Here is a 21100-nt window from a genome sequence, read left to right on the forward strand (position 1 = left end):
AGGAAAGGCAGCGGAAGTCAATGAAGTTTTTTCGGAAATCAATTTAGTGCTAAACGCACAATAATGAAGTGTCGAAGACAAAGTACATGATGGCAAAGGGCTCCAGGGAGAAATCACCGCGCCCACCACCCCGAATTTCTATCGACGGTGATGAAATCGAGGCGGATGAAGAATTTGTGCACTGGTGACCGCCGACAACGACACCAGCAGAGAAATTCAGAGACGCATTGTGGCAGGAAGTCGAGCTTACTTTAGACTCCGCAGAACTCTACGATCGAACAAAGTTCGCCATCACACGAAGTTAACTACATATCTACAAAACGCTGATTAGACCGGTAATCCTCTATGGGCACGAATCATGGACCCTACGTGCAGAGGACCAACGTGCCCTTGGAGTTTTCAAACGGAAGGTGTTGCGTACCATCTACGGCGGAGTGCAGATGGAAGACGAGACTTGGAGAAAGCGAATGAACCACAAGCTGCATCAGCTGCTGAGAGAACCAACCATCGTCCACACCGCGACAATAGGGAGGCTACGGTGGGCGGGTCACGTCATCAGGATGTCGGATGTCAACCCGACTAAAATGGTTCTCGAGAGTCATCCGACCGGTACAAGAAGACGTAATGCGCAGCGAGCTAGGTGGGTCGACCAAGTGGAGGACGATCTGCGAACCCTACGCAAAGTGCGGAACTGGAGACAAACAGCCATGGACCGAATGGAATGGAGACGGCTACTATGTACAGCAAAGGCCACCCAGGCCTTATCCTGATCCGTAAGGCAAGTATCTAGCCATGATGTACTAAAAAAAAGATCTGACTAAAATTCCGCAGGAGTTTCTCGAGTGTATCTGAAGGAATTTCTGGGAAACTTTTGATCGAGATATTTCAATCAAAATTGAAAAAAAAAATCTCAGTTTACTGTGAAAATTACACATTTCTTGTGTAACTCCTTTAATGATTTATAAAAAAAATACTCTCATTGGAAACTCAGCAGGTTCTCTGCAGAGATAGTCATGTTAGAAGCATTAACCTTCTAATACCCAACCCCGCCTTTAGACGGGGTATAGTTTGAGCATTTTTGTAATTTTAGTTTCGTGGAAAATCAATTTTTCTATATTTTTGGGTGATATTTAGGACTGTTTTGTATATCTCAAAATGGTTTTTGGTGTATTTTAAAGCGTATTTACATTTTAAAAAAATCACTGAAAAATTTATGTTTTAGTCACCTTCTAGAAATCATTGTTTATTGTGTATTGAATCGCTACAATTAACGTATTTTAAATTTTTCCCAAATCATTCTATCCTAGTTTTATAGTTTAAGGGAATCGAATACACTCTAAAATTATTTCCCTCAAAATTACAAGGAAAATAAAATTTTCTATGAAAAAAATTTGAAAAAAAAAAATATTTCAACAATAATTATAAAATCTCAAAATGTTTTCATCAGAAAAAATCCGTACCCCAAATAGACTTCCAGGAAAAATATAAAACTGTGGGGATGTTCAAAAATAAAAATTAGAAAAATCAAAAACTGAAATTCACGAAATCAAGAATTAAATAGAATCGTCTTCCAAAACATGTTTAAATCCATTTTAGATGACGAAAAATGATATTCAGATCAAAATCAAAAATTTGGGTATTAGAGGGTTAATTTGATAAACGAAGTTTAATATTCAGCAATAGGGCACGTTCGGTGTAGTACTAGATTTGTAGTAATGAGCTGAATTTTAGTATGGTGAGAAGGTGAATTCTCCGTTTCTGCGACGAAATGGTGCAAAAAGCGTGGGTATTATGATTCCTTGCCTAATTTGATGCTGTTTGAGCAAAACTTTGGATAACTATGTTGTTTATGTTGCAAGAAATGAAGAAAACAACAATACTGTTGCCCGAAGTTTTGCTCAAACAGCATCAAATTAGGCAAGGAATCATAATACCCATGTTTTTTGCACCATTTCATTGCAAAAACGGAGAATTGGCCTTCTCACCATACAAAAATTCAGCTCATTACTACAAATCTAGTACTTCACCGATCTGCCCTATTTCTTTCGACATTTCTCCACACATTTCTCATAATATTCTTACCAGGATTTGTCACGTAATTCCTCCCTTTAATCGTCAAGGAAAGAATTATTATTTCTGAGATTCCCTCAAGATTTTTGCGTAGATTCCTCCCAGGATTTCTTTAAGGATTCTTCCCGAGGTTCTTTCAGTTATTCTTTCCAAGATTACTCCTGAGATTCCTTTAGGATTATTTCGAAAAATTATCTACCGGAATTACTTTCCAAAGGTTTTTACCGAAATCATGTCCGGAAAACCTTCGGAAGTTCCACGCGGAATGCCTTCAGGGTTTTTTTTTATCAGAAATTTCTCCTCAAATTCCTTGAGCGATTTCCCACAGGATTCATCCCGGTTTTTTTTCACGGAATTTCTCGCGAGATTTCTTTCGAAATTGCTCCAAGTATTCCGCATGAGGTTTCTCCCGGATTTTTTCCGGGGTTTCTCCATTATCCTTTTAGGTTTCTCCCGGGGTTCTTTCATAAAATTATCCCAGGATTTTATCAGGAATTCCTCCCAGAATGCTTTTGAGGATTCCCTCAGATATTTCTCCTGGCATTCGTTAAGGGGCTCTTGCAGGATTGTTTCGGAAATTCCTCACAAGATTCTATAAGGGATCCTCCAGCAATTGCTACCGGAAATGTTAAGTGATTTCTTCCGGGATTCCTTCAGAGGCTTTTTTAGAGATACCTCTGGGGATTTCTCCAGAGATTTGTTCAGGGATTCCTTAAGGATTTTTTTCCTTTTATTCTAAGGGTTCCTTCTGGAGTTTATTCAGGAATTTCTCCCATGATTTCTCAGGGATTATTTCAAAGAATTTTACGCGGAATTCTTTCAGAGATTTCTCGCTAGATTCCTTCAGGAATTTCTCCAAGATACTTTCAGAGTTTCTCCAGATTTCTCCCGGAATTTCTTGTGGGATTACTCTGGGATTCCTACAGGATTCCAAAAAAATTACCTGGGATTACTTTAAAAGATTACACCCGTGATTCCTTCAGGATTGACTCTCGCAAGATTATTTCAGAAATTCCTCCCAAGATTCTATCAGTGATTCCTCCAGCAATTCCTACCAGAAATTTTCAGCGATGTCCCTCGAGATTCCTTTAGAGGCTCTTTCTGGAATACTTTCGGGTGTTTCTCCCAAAATTCGTTCAGGGATTCTTTTAGGATTTTTTCCTGGGATATCATCAGAGATTCTTCCCAGGATTCCTCCGGGATTACTTCAACGATTTTTTTCGGGAATTTCTCCTTAGATTTATCCAGGATTTCTCAGAGGCTCCTCCCGAAATTCTTCCAGGGTATTCTGCCTAAATTCCTTCAGGGATTCCTCTAGGAATATTTCAGGTGTTGACCCTGAGATTGCTTCTGGGATTTCTCCCGAGATTCTTTCAGGGATTCCTGCTGCGATTTTTCAATTCAATCCTCTCGGTATTTCTTCTGAATTTTCTCCCGGCATTACTTAAATTTTTCTTAAATATTTCTCTTTGAATGCGTCCATGGATTCCTCCCGGAAAATATCTTCAAGAAAACAAATCAAAACAAAAGTATGTTTTTTTTGTTGGTTTGGCAAACAAACTAGAACACAATGTAATTCTGGAAAAAATAAAATTCACGATATTTGAACTACTGGAAGGTGAGATATATGGCCCTGAGCTCAAATTCTGTAAGAAGAAATAGCCTTTGATTACTCACCGACTGTATATGGCTTTTTCAAATGCTACCTGTTCCTATGCAAAACCGAATTACGCCTTTATGCGAAATGCGTCATGCCTTTTCCTTACATTGGTTGGCACTAATATTCAAAAAAGAAAACAAGGGACCCATATCGCTCCATGAGTTATATTCGCTAGTTAACTTAATAGCATGCTTCATTGAATATTCAAACTATAATGAACAAAGATCAAGCCTTCTTATAAGCAAGGAAAAAATCGATAAACTACCACACTAGCTTCAACACAGAAAAGGACTTTGCAAGGCACATGCAATCAGCAGCAATTCATCCCATTTTGACGGAAGCCTCGTGATAAGCTGCACTTGGTGCTTTTATTTTATCGGAGTAGCACCACAGCCAATACAACTATTGCGGTATTTCACTAGGCGGGTGTTTGACTAGTTGACGTGTGACCCTGAACCGGCAAATTGCTTTTCGGCGAAAACGAAAATCGATATTTGTACTAGCATGCCGTTGCTAGTCAGAAACTGCTCATACGACCGAGGAAGGAAAAAAATGAATGTGAATGAAAATTAGATGAGTCAACTTTGGTTTGGAGATATCAACGCAACTGCAGATCATACAATGAAAACCCGTAGAGTTCATGTACCGATGACCTCTGTGCGTGGTTAGCACTTATTATTTAGTCGTATGTTGGCGGCTAAAGTGAAGAAACCAACGCACTGAATTGCATGGGAGTCAGAGTGCTTATGTGCTGTTTTATTCTTAAAAGTGTTAACTCAAACATATGTCAATGTAGACATTTTATGCAAGTAGTGACGAAAAGTGTCATTGACTTACCATGAATGAACAGCCTATTTAAAGCACTTCATCGTCATATCACCTCATAAACACAATGCAAATTTGTGCTCGACGAGTATATGGAAGTCACGAAACGTTCGCCAGATTCGTGACATTTCTATCGTTGCTATTTTCACATGGAAAAATGTGCACACTCATACTTTTAATTGGTGGGAATATTCATGTCTGACTCCTGAGGTTACTAGACATTCGCTGACTATGTGCTGACTGGTGTGAACGATGGTTGGCATGCCATGCCACCGCACCGAGTGGAGAAACAAAAGATTGCCAGCCCCGGAAGGTCATTATAGGAAAAGATGCCCTGCCAGATTTGCAACCAAATCTGTGTCGATAACAATTGAAGTAATTTGTATAAGTGGAAAATGTGTGGTTTTATCGAAGGTACGTTATACAAACAAAAGCGATTTTAAAACGACCTATTGCCGATGACATTAAACTCAAAAGTTTTGTAAAAATCTTAATAATAAAAAAAAATCTGTCGTAAGTTTCAAAAGATTTGATTTAAAACTCAGCTACTAAGGTAGTCGCTGTAATAACGTCAAGAGAATAAAAGTTTAGCTGAACTGCCTTTTGATCGTATGTACTAAGGCAGCATCCAATTATTACGTAACGCTAAAATATACATTTTTTTGAAAACACCTCCTCCCCCCTCCGTAACGCATTTTTGTATGAAAATCCTCGTCCGGATCAGTTTGAGGACAAAATCCTCAAAATGACAGCATTGCTCAATTTGCAAAATAGGCTTCTAATTACAATCATCGACGCGACGCCAGCCATCAATTAAAAAGAACAATTGTGTTTTTCTTCAATTATAAGCCAAACGCCTCGCCCGTGCTGTCATAATTGCAAACAATTCGATTACGTCTGCTGTAACAACATTAATTTGCTTCCCTCATTTTACCCTCCAAAAAAAAGGCAGTTTCATAATCAGTAACCTTTATCAGTTTATGTTTGAACAACGAAGCCCGATACACACATTCAAATAACAACACTATAAATCAGAACTGGGTATACACTGATGAAGAGGAGTGGTAGTTGCAGCAGGAGCAAGATGATAATGACTTATCATCAGTGACATTGTCCCTGCCACCGGTGCAATGCTAAGGCTACTGAACTACAACAAACTTGACCTTGTCCAGCTGATGTGGATGATCACGGTCGTGTTTCGACTGTTGTTATACGACTTGAACAGAACCTGTCTGTAGTTATCAATCATAAAGCAGAGCACAACGCAGTTGTGTAGGTGTGAATTCGAAATACTGATACGACGCAGTCGTATGTAAATTGAGTGACCCTGTGTGAAGATGAGTTGACAACGTTCATTGAGCAACACAAACAGGTGGCATTGAATGAATGAATAAATGTGTAAATGCACAATGAAAAGAAATACAGTATTCCAAGCTGCTCTCCGTATACTGAACCCGGCGGGCGACGAAAGAGAAAGCACACTTAGGAAGCTTATTCGGTAGGATGTTTGTCTGCCGGAACGCAGCAATCACCAGCAACCAACGCCGCGCCATTATGAATAAATATGAATGATACAGAGTTCATCGGTAGGTACGTTTGTAGTTTCATTGGCTGAAACAATAGCGTTTTCCGAAAGTAATGGATTCATTTAGGTCGGTCCATGCCTGGGAAAATTGTATCTCACACCATCTGACCTAGGTCAATTCTTTGGAGGCTTTCTTTGGCTGTTTTGGCGGTTGGGTATCATCTGGCTACTCCAGCCTTGTACTCCCAGCTACCTTGCATTCCGAATTATCTGTGTGCACAGAGCTATACAATTAGATAGCGATGATACGGCAATTTAAGATGGAAGAAAATTAATTCAACAGTGTTACTATTTGTTTTACTTTTCTTCAACTTTTTCTCAACTAGTGGGAACAACAATTTGGGATGGAATAGATTAAACTAGTTCAACTAGTAATTAGTAACAATACATGCGCGACAAGTATCATCCGGCTTTACCACTAAACTAATTCCTACCGCCTCAAACATTGAATGTAAAACTGGACAAATGTCAACTACAAGATATAACTTACATCAGGCTGCACAGTAGTGTGGGTCAACGGAACCGGTTTCTCAGATCAAAGCTTTTTTGGTTCCGATTTGGGTACTGAGTACCTGTGCAAAATTTGAGCACGATCGGTTGCGTCTACACTTTGCGCATTGCAATTGAAATTTGTATGGGATTTTGTATGGGAAAACATACTTTTTTGCATTTTTGTCATAAGTTGAAAAAGTTTGTCTGAAACTTTTTAACCAATATTGTAAAATGATAGCATGGGATGTTCTGAAAAACTTTGTTGAAGACCGCAAAGCGATCCGATGCTTGTGAAAATAGTTATAACCAACGAACCGCATGCATGTGTTTATGTTTTAACATGTAAAGGAATAACAATAGCCACAAAATCATGCTGTTTCGCCAAGCAATGCCGACGCTATAACTTTTTTTATAGGCATCAGAACACTTCGCGGTCTTCAACAAAGTTTTTCAGGACACCCTAGGCTATGTTTCCACTTTATCGGTTACATGGTTTTAGAAAAGATAGACGGGCTTGGTGGTCTAGTGGCTACCGCTTCTGATTCGTATGCAAAAGGTCATGGGTTCAATCCCTGGCCCGTCCTTTTCATCCTACTTTGTATCTTTCTATCCGCTTTCTCTCACTCTCTCTTCTCTACATATACAACTCATGTATATTCATATGTTCATAGCCATCGCTAGAACCAGAAACGAATTGAAAAAAGTCGTTTCCCTCCCTTCCAACTTCCACTCACAGCACAGTGTATATATAACGCCTTTAAATTATGCAACCAAAGCGTGCTGTGCCGCTTGACTTTATTCACCTTATTCACCACACAATCTATCACGAACACTATAAATAACCCTATCCATGGATCGCATCACCGACCCAACGGTGACTCCCAGATCTCCCATCCTTTCCGTCTAACAAATACCCCAGTCCGTGCGGGTTGTGGGGACGCAGAGTGCTCTCGGTCTCTAGTAGCAACAACCAGTACACTCTAACATTCCTTTCCCTTCCCAGCTGACTATAAGGACTTGGCCGGCGCCGTTATTGATCAAATATGCATGAGCTGCTAAAATTGCACTTTGAGAATAAGTGGAATGTCCCAGCCCCTTATTCAGTTGGATCTCAGTGCAACTGGTACCAGTTCAGATCAATCACGGAGGAGCAACCATTGACATGTGTAGTCAGAATTGATCGTTTGATCGTACATGGTTTTAGAAAAGTTTGAGCTTGTTATAAAAGAAATGCAAAAAAGTGTGTTTTCCCATGTAAAACCTCATACAAACTTCAAACGCGATGCGCAAAACGTGTACATAGCCGATCGTGCCCAAATTTTGCACACTAACTTGGGTGCTGAAATGGGATCAAAAAAGCTTTGATCTGATGGGATACCATTGATTTTTTTTATTTTTCCATATAAACGATGACCCACTCTACTGCACAGTGTTGCATTCATTGCAATAAGCATTATTCATTTGGTAAAAATTGGACGTTTTACAATACGGATCTCAATTAGCATTTTTTAACTACACGATAAATGGTGGTTAAAACTAAGAACCCATGGGAGATGACCTATACATGATCTGAAAAAAAAACAAAATCCGGAGCACACCAAGAGAAATAAGGAAGATAATTCCAGGAAAAAAATCCTAGAGATACTTTTTAGAAGAGCTCCTGAAAAAACTTCTGAAGCCACATTCTGGAAGAACTTCTTACGAAATAATACGAGGGAAAATTTCTGAAAAAAAATGCAACCATTTCAGAATGTGGAAGACTTTTTGAAAGAATTCCGGAAGAAGGTTGCGTATACTTGGAAGACCTTTTGCAGATACCTCTCCAGCAATCGCTAGATGAATTCCTTCAGAAATTCAAGTAGGCTCAGTGTACCAGTTATGGCTATAGTACCCCAAATTCGCCATAGAAGATTTTCAACCTTTAACGACGCAAATCAACAAGAAAAAATATGTTAACGGAAGATCACGTTCACAAAAGATGATAGCATTTTGCTCAGTTTATGATAGAAATAAAGCATTATCCTAAAAATTTCGGCTTCCTTGCGCCCTATTTCGCCATAGTCTACCAGTTATGGCAAATCCCATAAGGAATGCATGTAAATAGTGCGAAGTGGAACCGAAATTAATAAATATGTCCATAACTGGTACAGGGTTCATAACATTGCAATGATGCCAATGCATTGGCACACGCCGTAATAAATAGTAAAAGTGGGTTTGGCTCAGATTTTATATTTTTCCTGTTAAGTATGAAAACAAATATATCATTTGGCATATCGACGACATTCGTCGGTCTTCTTCGTTTTGTAGAAGTAGTTTTCCTTAGGTAGAGCGGTAACTGGTACAGGCACCCTATTCCTAGAAAAATATTGTGTGAAATTTCTGGAGGCAATGACGAGGAATATTTCTTGAAGGGATTTCTGAGAAAATCTCTGCAGGAAATCCTGAAATATTCTGGGGGATATTTGAAAAAAAAAAATCCCTGAAGAAAATTTCTAATAAATTCCAGGAGAAATTTATGCAGCAATTCCTGTAAAAATAAATGGAAGAGATTTTCTCTAGGAATGCATGGAAGACCTCCTGGAGATACCCCTGATGCAGCAATCGCTAGAAGAATATCTTTGGAAATTCATGTGTTCCTACTAGAAGAATTCAGTGTGAAGTTTCTGAAAGCATGCCTGGAGAAATGACGAGAAATACTTCTTGAATGTATTTCTGTGAAAAGGAATTCCAGAAATATTCTCAGAGAGATTTATGCATCAATTCCTGGAAGAATACCTGGGGAAACTTCCGGAGAAATTCCTGGAGGAATATCTAAAAGAATCTTCTGGGAATTTTCTAAGCAAACTCATGTAGCAATAACAAGGAATAATTGGGGAATTTCTCATAAAATTCTTGAGAAAATCCCTGGAGGAATTCCTGAGGGTATTTCCGGAAAAATATATGGAGGTACACCTGAAAGAGTCTTTCGCGGAATCCCTGCAAGATTCTCAGAAGAAATTCCTAAGGAAATCTCTAGAGGAATTCCTGGAGGTATCAATGGCGCAACTTCCGGAGAAGTTTCTATGGGAATCTGTGGAGCCTGTTAATTCCTACAAGAATCTTTGAGGAATTTGTACAGGAATGTATAGTGTTTCCGGAACGATCCGAAGAGAAAATCGATGAAGAAAAATCGATCATTGTAGAATGTAGATACTCCAGTATGATACTAAGCGCGAGAATTCATAATTTAGTGCTGTCAAATAAAGTAGAAAACTCACACAATATTTATCATATTATTCACAGCAGGAAAAGGCAACACAAAGTAAGCGTTGAATGACTAGAGCACAAGAAATCACAGATCGGAATGATATGCATAAGCTTTAGGAAACATTACCGGTCCCTGCTTCCGTGTAAAACACATTTGCTAACAGATAAAACAAATGGTAGTAGCCAGATAGAAGAAGCACTCCGAAGGTATGTTAAATGATAAAGGGTTGTGCCAAGCTCAGAAAGAACGAATTTAGAGCCCTATCTATGCATGGGGAATTCCTCGCATGAATCGCTCAAGATACCGTTTTCTTGCAAAGAAATGAGAGCCCAAATGGCACTCACTGGGCTTAACAACTATGCACACGATCAATAGTCGATGACGATCAAGCAGTGCACAGAGGGCCCATATAGTCACAGCTGTAAAGACGTAGGTATTCAGCACGACCATGGTGACAGATTCAATTTTTGGTCGGTCCAGGAACTTTTCGTAAAGGAAATTTCTTTGATTTCCTTGGGTATAGAATGTCTTCGTGCCTGCCACACGATATACAGATGTATAAATGGTCATTGGCAGAGCATTAGGCAGCATCCATTTATTACGTAACGCAAACACCGGCATTTTTTAACCCCTCCCCCCCCCCCCTTACGCTTTTTTGTATGAAAATCTTAAAAAAAAATTTGGACCGTAACGTTCAGCTGTATCCCCCTCCCCCTACAACGTTACGTAATTTGTGGACGGCGCCTTAGCAAGCTCGCAGTTAACAACTGTAGAAGTACTCGTAGAACACTAAGCTGAGCAAAAGGCTTTGTCCCACAGGGGACGTTACGAGAAGAAGAACATTCTCGAAGAATGCATATATTGGCTCTCCAAATAAATGCTTGGTTGGGATGCGACTGGGATGATTTTGCTTCGGAATGTTGGCTTTGCAGTCTTTTGGGGAATCGAAAACACTAGTTTATGATTTTTCCCGACGTTTCGGTCCGTATGGGACCTTTTTCAAGGGTTCAATCGGTCAAGGTTTCCTAGTTTAGCAAAGCCATCTTGACTAGGAAACCTTGACCGATTGAACCCTTGAAAAAGGTCCCATACGGACCGAAACGTCGGGAAAAATCATAAACTAGTGTTTTCGATTCCCCAAAAGACTGCAAAGCCAACATCTCCAAATAAAAATATTTGGTTTTCAATTTCTTTGATAATATGGACCAACCTAATGTACATAGAGAGAGGGCTTTATTATTAGGAAAAAAATGTACAAGACCATATTTGTCTAACAATCATTTAGAATCACTGAACGCATCAGTTCTCGAAAATTAGAATTCTAACATTTTGGTGCAGTGGAGCCACCAACACTGAATGAGATCGAGAAAGCCTTAAAAGAGCAGTAAAAGAATAAGGCTGCTAAAAAGACGAGATCCTGGACAATCTTCCTAAGCATGAAATTGCCTCCGGATTTTAACAAGGATATGGAAGTACAAAGAATTGCCAAATAGCAGGTTGAATGGCTTTATATACCCAACCTACAAGAAAGGGCACTTATTGAAGTGGAGTAAATACAGGAGAAATTATTTCCTTAATTCATCTTACAAGATAATGTCGCACGTCCTGTTCATCATCACTCTTGAGGTATCCGCAGGGCCGGATCAAAGGGGGGGGGGGATCAGGGCCCCAGGCCCCCACATTTTAAGGGCTCCCACAAAAACCTTTTTTGGTTGCTAACATTAGCTTTATTTTTCATATTGCTCAAGTTCTGTTTGAAAATAAGAAAAAACATGTTTGCTCATCTCTCCGAGGGGCCTCCACATCCGCGCGGGCCCCGGGCCCACACAACCCTTAATCCTGGCCTGGGTATCCGTCGCTGGAGAAGACCAGGTTATTTTTGAAGGCCAATAAATAAAGTGATCAGATGTTTAATTTGCGGATGATCCTAGACAAATTTCGGGAATACAACTTGTAGTTCGTAATTTGAATGTATAAAAGTGCTAAATCTTCTTGTGGACCTTTATGGTCACGAAGCGTAGACGTTAGAAGAGGAAATCTAAAAAGCTTCTTTAGAATTGTTTATTGTACTTTGTAATCAAACTTCTTAATTAGTCTCAATTGTGGAAAGCGTTGCATAATCATCGGTCAAATTGCTTGGAATGTCAATTTTTTTTTATATTGCACAACAAATCAGAATGGACTTCCCACCTTATCGGTCAAAGAAGTGCGAAATGTGCGTAATTAAAATTTGGATGCGAATATTTGAGATAACAATATCTTACTGACATATGTCAACTTGTTGATCTGAGGCTGAGATTGCGTTGCATCAATTTTAAACATCTCATTTATTATCATCATCAAAGTTGGACGGTGCCAACATGAGATGATATGTAAATAAAATATACTTTTTGCATTTGCTTCAAATGGTTTGAAACCCGAATACACCTCTTACATCAGTGGTGCTCAGGCTGGAGTATACCGCGGGCCAAATTTGCAATTCGGGATCGACCCGCGGGCCGCATAAAACATCGATGCACAAAAACAACAAAAAGAACAATTCTTAAGCATATTTATTAAAAATCTGAACTGCTCAATTTAGATTCATAAGTTTGATTGAGAAAAACGTTTGAGCTTCAAATTGAAATTCAAACAAACAATTTAGAAGTTGCCCCTAGCAACTTTCACAAGAATTTCTTTTGAATCTCTCCAAAAAGGTTTGCTGGATTTTCTCCTGAAATTTCTTGTGGAGTTGCTCCAGAAGGTTTTCGTCGTTGCTCCTCTTAGATTTGCCTTTACAACTGTTCTGAAGTTACTCCAGGAATTCCTCATTAATCGTTTCCAAGAATTTCTCGTAGAATAGCTTCCGGATTTTTCCGAAAATTTTCCAGTAGTTTCTTGAAGAATTTAGTAAATTCTTTCCACAAATCTCTTCTAAAGTTAATGAAATACTTCATCATTAAATTTCTTCAAAAACTAGATTTTAACAATTATTTCCGGAAGTTTCTTCAACATTATCTTCTAAAGTTGCTGCATAAGTTGCTTCAAATTTATTGTTCAAATTTTCCTCAGGCGTTCTAGGCATCTTGTGTGTGGAGATGAACCAGCCTCGGGCTGAAAATCTCCCTAATAAAGCTAATAATAATAATCTTTTGTGTCTTGATACAGTTGGTCCTGCTTGTTTGTAGTTACTCCTGAAAATTCTCTTTTTGTTGCTCGAGGAATTTATTCTAAAGTTGTTTAAGAAGTTTCTGTTAGAGTGGCACCAGAACATTTTTCTAGGAGATGCTCCTATAATTTCCATGCAGTATCGCCACAACTTTTTCATTGAGTTTCTTCTGGTTTATTTTCTCCAGAATGATTTGAGTTGCTCCATATATTTGGCTTACAGTTGCTTAAATTTTTTCTTCAATAATGTTTCCTGGTGTCCTGGAGTCTCCAAAAATATATCCAAACGTTTCTCCAAAAGGAGACGCTTTATGAATCTTGCCTGGGATTTTTTTTTTTCTTTAAGTTCGTTCAGAAGTTTGGCTTGGACAATTCAAATTGGATTCCTAACTTTTGTTTCAAAAAAACGTGTGAGTCTTATAACATAAATTTAAACAAACAGTGAAAATGAAACAATATTGGCAACCAAGTTGAGATTTGTTGAGAATTTTGTCAAAAACTTCGTGCTTTGTGCTTTTATGTTCTTCGGAATGGTGAAATGTGAAATATTTGCTCAGCGTTGCATTTACTGCGCTTAAAAACTGCAACTAATTTTTAAATGATTCAACATTACATTTTAAAACAAACTTTCATTTGATTCGTACCACTTAAAAATAACTATAAGCTGGCTTCGTGACTTAGCTGAAATGCCGAAATATTTCGGAGTTGCCATTTCGAATCTAACCAGAACGGATTGTTCTTTTTGTTTATTTATCATTTAATTTGTATTCAACATTGTGAAATTTGATCAGCAATTTTTTTGTTTTGTTCGATTTCTTAATAAATTTAACGAGTTATTTCAAATACTCGTTCAAAAGTTTCGATTCGTCTTAAAGTACTCCGCGGGCCGCATCTTAAGGCTTGGAGGGCCGCATGCGGCCCGCGGGCCGCAGGATGAGCACCACTGTCTTACATGATTGAATTTATAGGTGGTCCAAATCTCATCGGCCTAAACTGAATTGATTATGAATTTGGCAAAAAATACTGGTTCAGTAAGTACTGGTCCAGTCTTTAGTGTTTTGTGGTATAAAATCATACTCGTAAAAGTAGCACAAATCTCAAAGTTGCGTTATTTTTTTTACTTAGTTGCAAATATATCAATTCAAGGTTATCTTTATCGACATTAGAATCAAAATCAAAGCCCCATAAAAACTAAAGGTGTTCATTAAACCAATTCGCACTCAATATAAGAATCGATAATTGAACCTTACAAACAAAACGCCGTTCTACAAACCGCATAATTTGCACCAAACATAATTTCACATCTCATGCGGAGATCTACATCGAGTGAGTAGGTACATAGCTACACCCGCAATCAACCACAAGAACAGATCACAGTCTGCTGCGAATCGTGATTCGCGATCCGCGATCACGAGCTCCCACAGGGGTCAAACGCCGAGGAAAACAACGTCACAGCTGCACACATAATAATGATAATACACGGCGTGGGGCGAAACGTGGACCTGCTCTCCGGTGCGCGGTGGCGGTGGTATGGTGCAGCTGGAGTTCAAAAGATCACTCAATTCAATTATCACGCCCCGTAGCCATTCATAGACGCGCTCGCACCGCGCAGCCAGCCACGGGCCACCCAGCAACGACGAAGGAAGTCGAAGAAATATATGCATTTTAACAATAAACGCTATCACGAAAGCAATTATAGCCGGCCGCGCGGGTAGCTGCAAATGAAAGAATGGTCGTGACCAAGCATAAATGTCTGTGGAAGAGCGACTCAGGTTGCAGCACAGTGAACACACAGCTCACACAACCTGCACATGCCAATGGCGATTTATTGCTTTTCTCTTGGTGAATAAAAACAAACCTTTACCATCGTATTCAAGCAGATGCACAAGAAGAGATAGATGAAATAAAATTTTATCGAGTATAAAAGTTTGTCTGTTGTAAAATGATCGGATCCATGCGACATCTCATCGAGACGATATCTAAACAGTACTCGATCGTTTACTAGGAAACAATGGTGCAAAACGTCTTAAAAAAACTGTACCAATCAATCTATTTTTTATTTAGCGTAGCTCACATTCTAAAGCATAACAATATAGCAATTAAAAATCATTATAAAATCAAAAATGTTACAGTTTTCTAACCTGGATTTGCTCAATGGTTGAAAGTTAATAAAATGAGTAATCTATGCATAAAAATGAAATTTGTATGGAGGGGCGAAGATTACTGCTCGAGAAGAATTCCAAAAATTCTGTTGTGTAAGAACTTCCGAAAGGAGTTTCCTTTTTTTTAAGGAATCCTTAAAGGAAAGCCGGAAGGGGTTGATGGAAGAATCCCCAGATGAATTCCTGAAGGAATACAAGAAACAATCTTGTGTGTTTCCGGGAGGAATCTTTAGAGGAATCCTTAAAGGAGAAATCACGGGAGAAACTCCTAAAGGCATTCCTGAAGAAATCTTTACAAGAATCTAAAATAATCTTTAGATATTCTTGGAGGAACCCTGTGGAAAACTTTTAGAACAAATCTTGAAGGAAATAAATGGAAAACCAAGCAGAAATTATGGTGGGAACCCCTACGGCAATCTCTCAAAGGATTTCTGTAAAAAATCCGAAAAAGCGTCAGATATCTGTATACGAAATGAAACTCTATTGACTCGGTATCAGATTTGGAAACAGGTACGTTTATTAAGCGAAGAGATCCAATGAAAAAAAAACACCCACTAAAGGAAAGCTAAAGAGTAACATTAAAAAAAAATACTGGTGTTTTTCCTAAGGCACAAGCACGTTTTAACCAACGTTCCTCTGTGCAACATCGACATCATGTCGCGCAACATCGTTCCTCGGGCTTGACGAACAGATGGCGGCAGTGTTCAGTTTCTGAGTAGGCTGGTGATCATTCGTTTCGCCCACGTCTACGATCGTTCCTACATCAACACACGGACAGCAGAGTTTTTCATTCACATTTACTCCACTACCACGTGAATCCAACAACCCCAAAACAACAACAAGAAGGTGGATATAGTCGAGTGAGTAAATGTACCGCGGCGGCGATCGCCATCGTTCAAGATCATCACACCGCACACACCATCGCCACTCTCGCAGCTCGTCCGATCTTGACGAACCGACCATTCGCTTAGGCCACCTCCATGGTTAAGTAGCAAGCAGCGCGCGCGGCGCGGCGTACAAGTGCAAAAAAGAAGATCGCCACCGTATGTACACAACACACTATAGGCAGGTCGGCTGTTATTGTTTTGTGTTGCGTTGTGTGTACATGCCGATGCGGACGCGCAAAATACACCTCATCCTCTCTATAGGTAGGCCATACACGCTTAGTGCAACGTAATGCGACGAGAAAAAAAAAAATAAAAAAAAACGAGCAAAAATAAATAGGCAACATATGGCAATGGTGTTAATTGGTGGGTGGACATGACGTGAATTGCACATACGACGAACGACGAGACTTGGTCTCTGGGGAAGTAGTGCGGTTGTTATAGACCGGGATACGGTGAATTAGAAGTACAAAAATCGTAAATGGTTATCACAGCTGTTCCCTGTAGTGCGCCCGACAGTTGCAAAAATAAAAACAGACAACGTAAGCATGCAGCTGATTCAGTAATGTGGAAGAGTCGTACAATATGTAGGATAATCAGTAGATAACACACTAATCAGATTGATGCTTTCATGATTGATTTCAAGCATTGAGTTTGTAAATTAAATAATGATACCACACAGTATCTGATAATCTAAAAAAGCTTACTCGTAAAGCATATAGCATGTTTTGCGATAAGTGTTCATTATTTGCCAGTAGTCCGACTAGTGTGGGGTGTGTATCAGTTGTAGTGAGTGAACATTGTCCGATGCTTTGTTTTCGTTCGGGCGGTAATTTTCAAATCAGCGCATGATTAGACTAAGCTTAGTGCTTGTCGTATCTATGTCGGTCAAGTGACATTTAAAGCGTATCAATTATAAATTTGTAAAATTAATTCTTCCCGAAGTAACGTTGCAGATGGAATAGTGAGACTGCTTTTCAGCTTTGTGTTTTATGAGCACTATCAGAATTATTATCTATAAGCTTCTGTGATTACTAATTAACTTGAGTTCCCCGATCATGAGTTTGGGGTCACCCCTTCAAAAACATGTCATTTTTTTAGGTCCATATCTCCGCCCATTTGCGTCCGATTTCGAAACCCTAGGTCTCATTCAAAAGATAATATAGGCAAAGTAACTTTGAACATGATTAGATGAAACTTTTACAAAAATATTTGTATGTAAACTTAACCCAAAGTAGCCAAATTTTCAAAAAAAAAAAAATGAATATAAACTTACGGCAGTGTCGCTGGAAATTTGGGGCTTGGGGTCACCTCTCAATATGATGCATTAGCCAAAAGTTTGGGTGACCCCAAACTTTTGATCATGAGTGTACATACAGTGTCGGACAAACAATAAGACCACCGGTTCCATTGCATACAATATGGTGCTCGGTTTCCAGTGAACCGTATTGGCTGAAATTTTGGCAGCCGACATGGAATTACGTGAATTTTGATTTGTATTAAATTGATTGAGTTCCGTTTACTACTTCAAAAGTTACAGATATACGGTGCAACAAAACGATTACACCAGATTTTTATGATGGTTATTTGTGGTCAATTAAAAAAAAATGTTTACAAGTTATTTTGTATGAGCAGCTTCTGCTGAATTACTTGCAGTGAAATCGAATAAACTACTGAGGCCAAAACTTGGCAAAGATGTGGTATTTCCGACTAACCCAGCTCTTTATTATGAGTAGCGATTTAGTTTTTGTTGCATCTTCCCCAATTTTCCAATACACCTATAAACCTAACCTCAAAAATGTTCGTCATTTGATAGATCACACACACTGGGCCGGATTTACAAACGTGGAGGCCCGGGGCCACAGTGTTGGGGGTGCAGGATAAAAGTAATGTATAAATAGAAAAAAAAAAAGCTTTTCACGAGTGTATTCACGGGATTAGATCCCAGATTTAGTAGAAATTATTGCCAGGGTTCTTAGAGAAACTACGAGAAGAATTTATAGCTGAACTTTTAATGTCTATCGAATTTTCAAAAGACTTACTGGACATGATAGATTACAAATTGTAGCTTTGTATAATGAAAGAAGTTACCGTTACAGCCGTAGACTTTAGGATCTAAACTCCAGAACAGTTTGGACGACCTAGGATATCCCGACTGATCTGAAACTGTCTAAGGTATGCACACAGCAAAATCTAGCCACCGCATTTTGGATAGAAATTTCTCTATTTTCAACGAATCGTGGCAATCTCTGGCGCAAATGAAAGCTTATTGTGTAAGGAATCGAAAAATATTTACTTCGGGATATATTTTGACATTGTGTTTAAAATAGAGTCAAGGGAACAAGAGTCATCGAAAAGTTTTTGCACAAACGTGCTGAAAATCTGACAATGTACATTGAAGCGACCGTCCCCGCAGACATAAGTTAGCTTTCAAGTATTCGGTTCTATACATCATTACAACCTGCAAAGGTTGCAGATCAACTTAAGAGTAAGAAAAAATCGAAGTTTGGCAAGAAATATATAGTTTGGTCAACAATATGAATTTGTGGTTTGAAAAACCGAACTTTTAGAATTACATGTACAGTAAATCATCTTTTTCACTACGGGAAATGTCGGGAAAAATGTCTGGCACCCCTTATTCAAAAGCTTAGATATTGTGTATTGATTTGAATTGATTTTTGTCCCCTGTTTTTGGCGGAGAATGCTTGCGTTTGTATGCAGAAAACTATGTAGAAATTGTACTGCATTTTTTTCAAAAAACGTAAAATCTCATACACTTCAAAACTCAACCCAATTGAAAAATATTGAGTAACCGTGAATTGGAACCTTTAAAAAATGTCAAGAACGACAGCTTTCATCGAAAAATAAGATTGATTTTGACATAAAGGTGGTAAAAATTTCTTGGCATGCGGTCGAAGGTACTGTGCAAAACTTTACGGAAGGACTCAAGTTCAAAACTCGAGATGACGGATATAACAAGTCAAATCAGCAATGTCTTGATGTTGATTTAAAGTAAATTAATGCTTTTTTACGATGAATTGCTTTTGGTTTGGGAACAAGTTGGAATGAATTATTACTGCTTGATTTTCTTCGGCCAAATTTTGCTGTGCGCATACCTTATTGGACTTTCAAAAGACTTACTTGACATGAACGATTACAAATCGTAGCTCTTTATAATGAAAGAAGTTACCGTTACAGCCGTAGACTTCAGGATCTAATCTCCAGAACAGTTTGGATGACCTAGGATATCCCGACTGATCTGAAACTGTCTATCGAACTTTCAAAAGACTTGCTGGACTTGATAGATTACAAATCGTAGCTTTGAATAGTGAAAGAAGTTACCGTTACAGCCATAGACTTTAGGATCTAAACTCAAGAACAGTTTGCATGACCTAGGATATCCGAAAAAAAAAATACTCTGCATCATATTCTACCCAAAACTACAGAAATATGTAGAAAATCTCTACAGTAACACTTGGAAAAAAAAATCCGGCTTCAAAATCCGCGTAAAAATAAACCGCATTAATTAAAAAAATCCGCGTAAAAATAAACCACGTTAATTAAAAAATCAGCGTAAAAAACCTCGTAAATGAAAATCGCGTAAAAAACCTGACTGTATAACTTAATTGTTTTATGGCTTTATCGGTCTTATTCTACTCATTTACACTATGAGTAGAGATCAAAGTGGATAAAAAAATGATAGATATGATAGTATTCGCTAGGTTGCGAACAAGTGTGAAAATTTATAGAAGGTGGAATTAGACAAGTAGGCCATGTATTGAACGAATACATCGAATGCGTGAAACTTCTGCCGTACGACCTGTGTTTTTAAACAAATCGGCTTGGTTGGTAGTTCATACCACCATACCAAGACTGACAAAAGTTTAAGGCACCCGACTGCCTGAAAACAGAACAATACACTGTTTTCATCGCAAGTTCTATCGATCGGTAGCTTTTGCGGAATTCACACTTCCGTTCATAGGGGTATTTATTCGATCTTATTAGATAGAACACTTTTCTTTTTTAGCCAAACTTTTTTTTTAATTTTTGACGCACGAACTGCTAGAGTTAAATCAACTTTTTTCTCAGTGATTCGTTATGAAATGTGTAACGTAATTTATGTACCGTACCACAAAACTCGTGCATCATAAATCTCTAAACATAGTTATTCGTATAAGATACTAGCTGTCCCGCCAAACTTTGTCTTGCCAAGCTGTGGTGGTTTGACAACTGTTGAGATCATAACGTCACCGCACTCTAGATTGGTTTCATTTCAATCGTGTTGATTTCCTTCCCAGCTCACAAAAATCAGTACTTTATCAATTTTCTTACTTTTCTAGTTGTTTTTCGTAACTTTTCGGACATATAAACACAATCAACACGATTACGAACCGAACCGTGCAAGAGTCAAGCTGATCGGTTTATCCGTTCTTGAGTTTTGTTGCCTCAAAGGGACTTCAAACTCATTTTTATATATATAGATTTATAATTTACTAGCTGCCCCGGCAAATTTTGTTTTGCCAAGGTGTGGTGATTTGACAACTGTTGAGGTCAATGAAGCACAGCACTCCAGATTGATTTTATTTTGATCGTATTGAATTTCTTCCCAGCTCATAAGAAAGCAATAATTTCACAATTTTCATACTTTTCAAGACGATTTTTGGAACTTTTTTTCACTTATAAACACACCGACTATGAATACGAATCGAACCGTGCAAGAGTCATCCTGATCGGTTCATCTGTTTGTGAGTTTTGCTGCCTCAAACAAACTCAAACTCATTTTTATATATATGGATGGATGCTTCCTTATATGCAGCAACTATATTAAGCCATTTGTACAAAAATAGCGAATAGATCTCACTTGCCCCATGAAAAGGAGTAAATGAAGATTTGCTACACTTTTCATCATATGCATATGCATACATGAAAAAAAAAGAGAATTGCCAGACAAAAGAAGCACAAAATAAGCAACAAAGAAGGCGCGACGACTACTCTTTATCCCTACTGGTAACAGATAATGACATGATC

The 21100-nt window shown here is 38.5% G+C and overlaps 1 protein-coding gene across 2 annotated transcripts in view; it reads right to left on the minus strand.

The window, feature by feature from the left end:
* The window catches only part of LOC109405798 (lissencephaly-1 homolog), a 244991-nt gene that overhangs the window by 78446 nt on the left and 145445 nt on the right, over nucleotides 1-21100 (minus strand). The gene's annotated exons all lie outside the window — the stretch shown is intronic.

This window comes from Aedes albopictus, chromosome 3 (assembly GCF_035046485.1).
Source record: "Aedes albopictus strain Foshan chromosome 3, AalbF5, whole genome shotgun sequence".
NCBI classification, from domain to species: domain Eukaryota; kingdom Metazoa; phylum Arthropoda; class Insecta; order Diptera; family Culicidae; genus Aedes; species Aedes albopictus.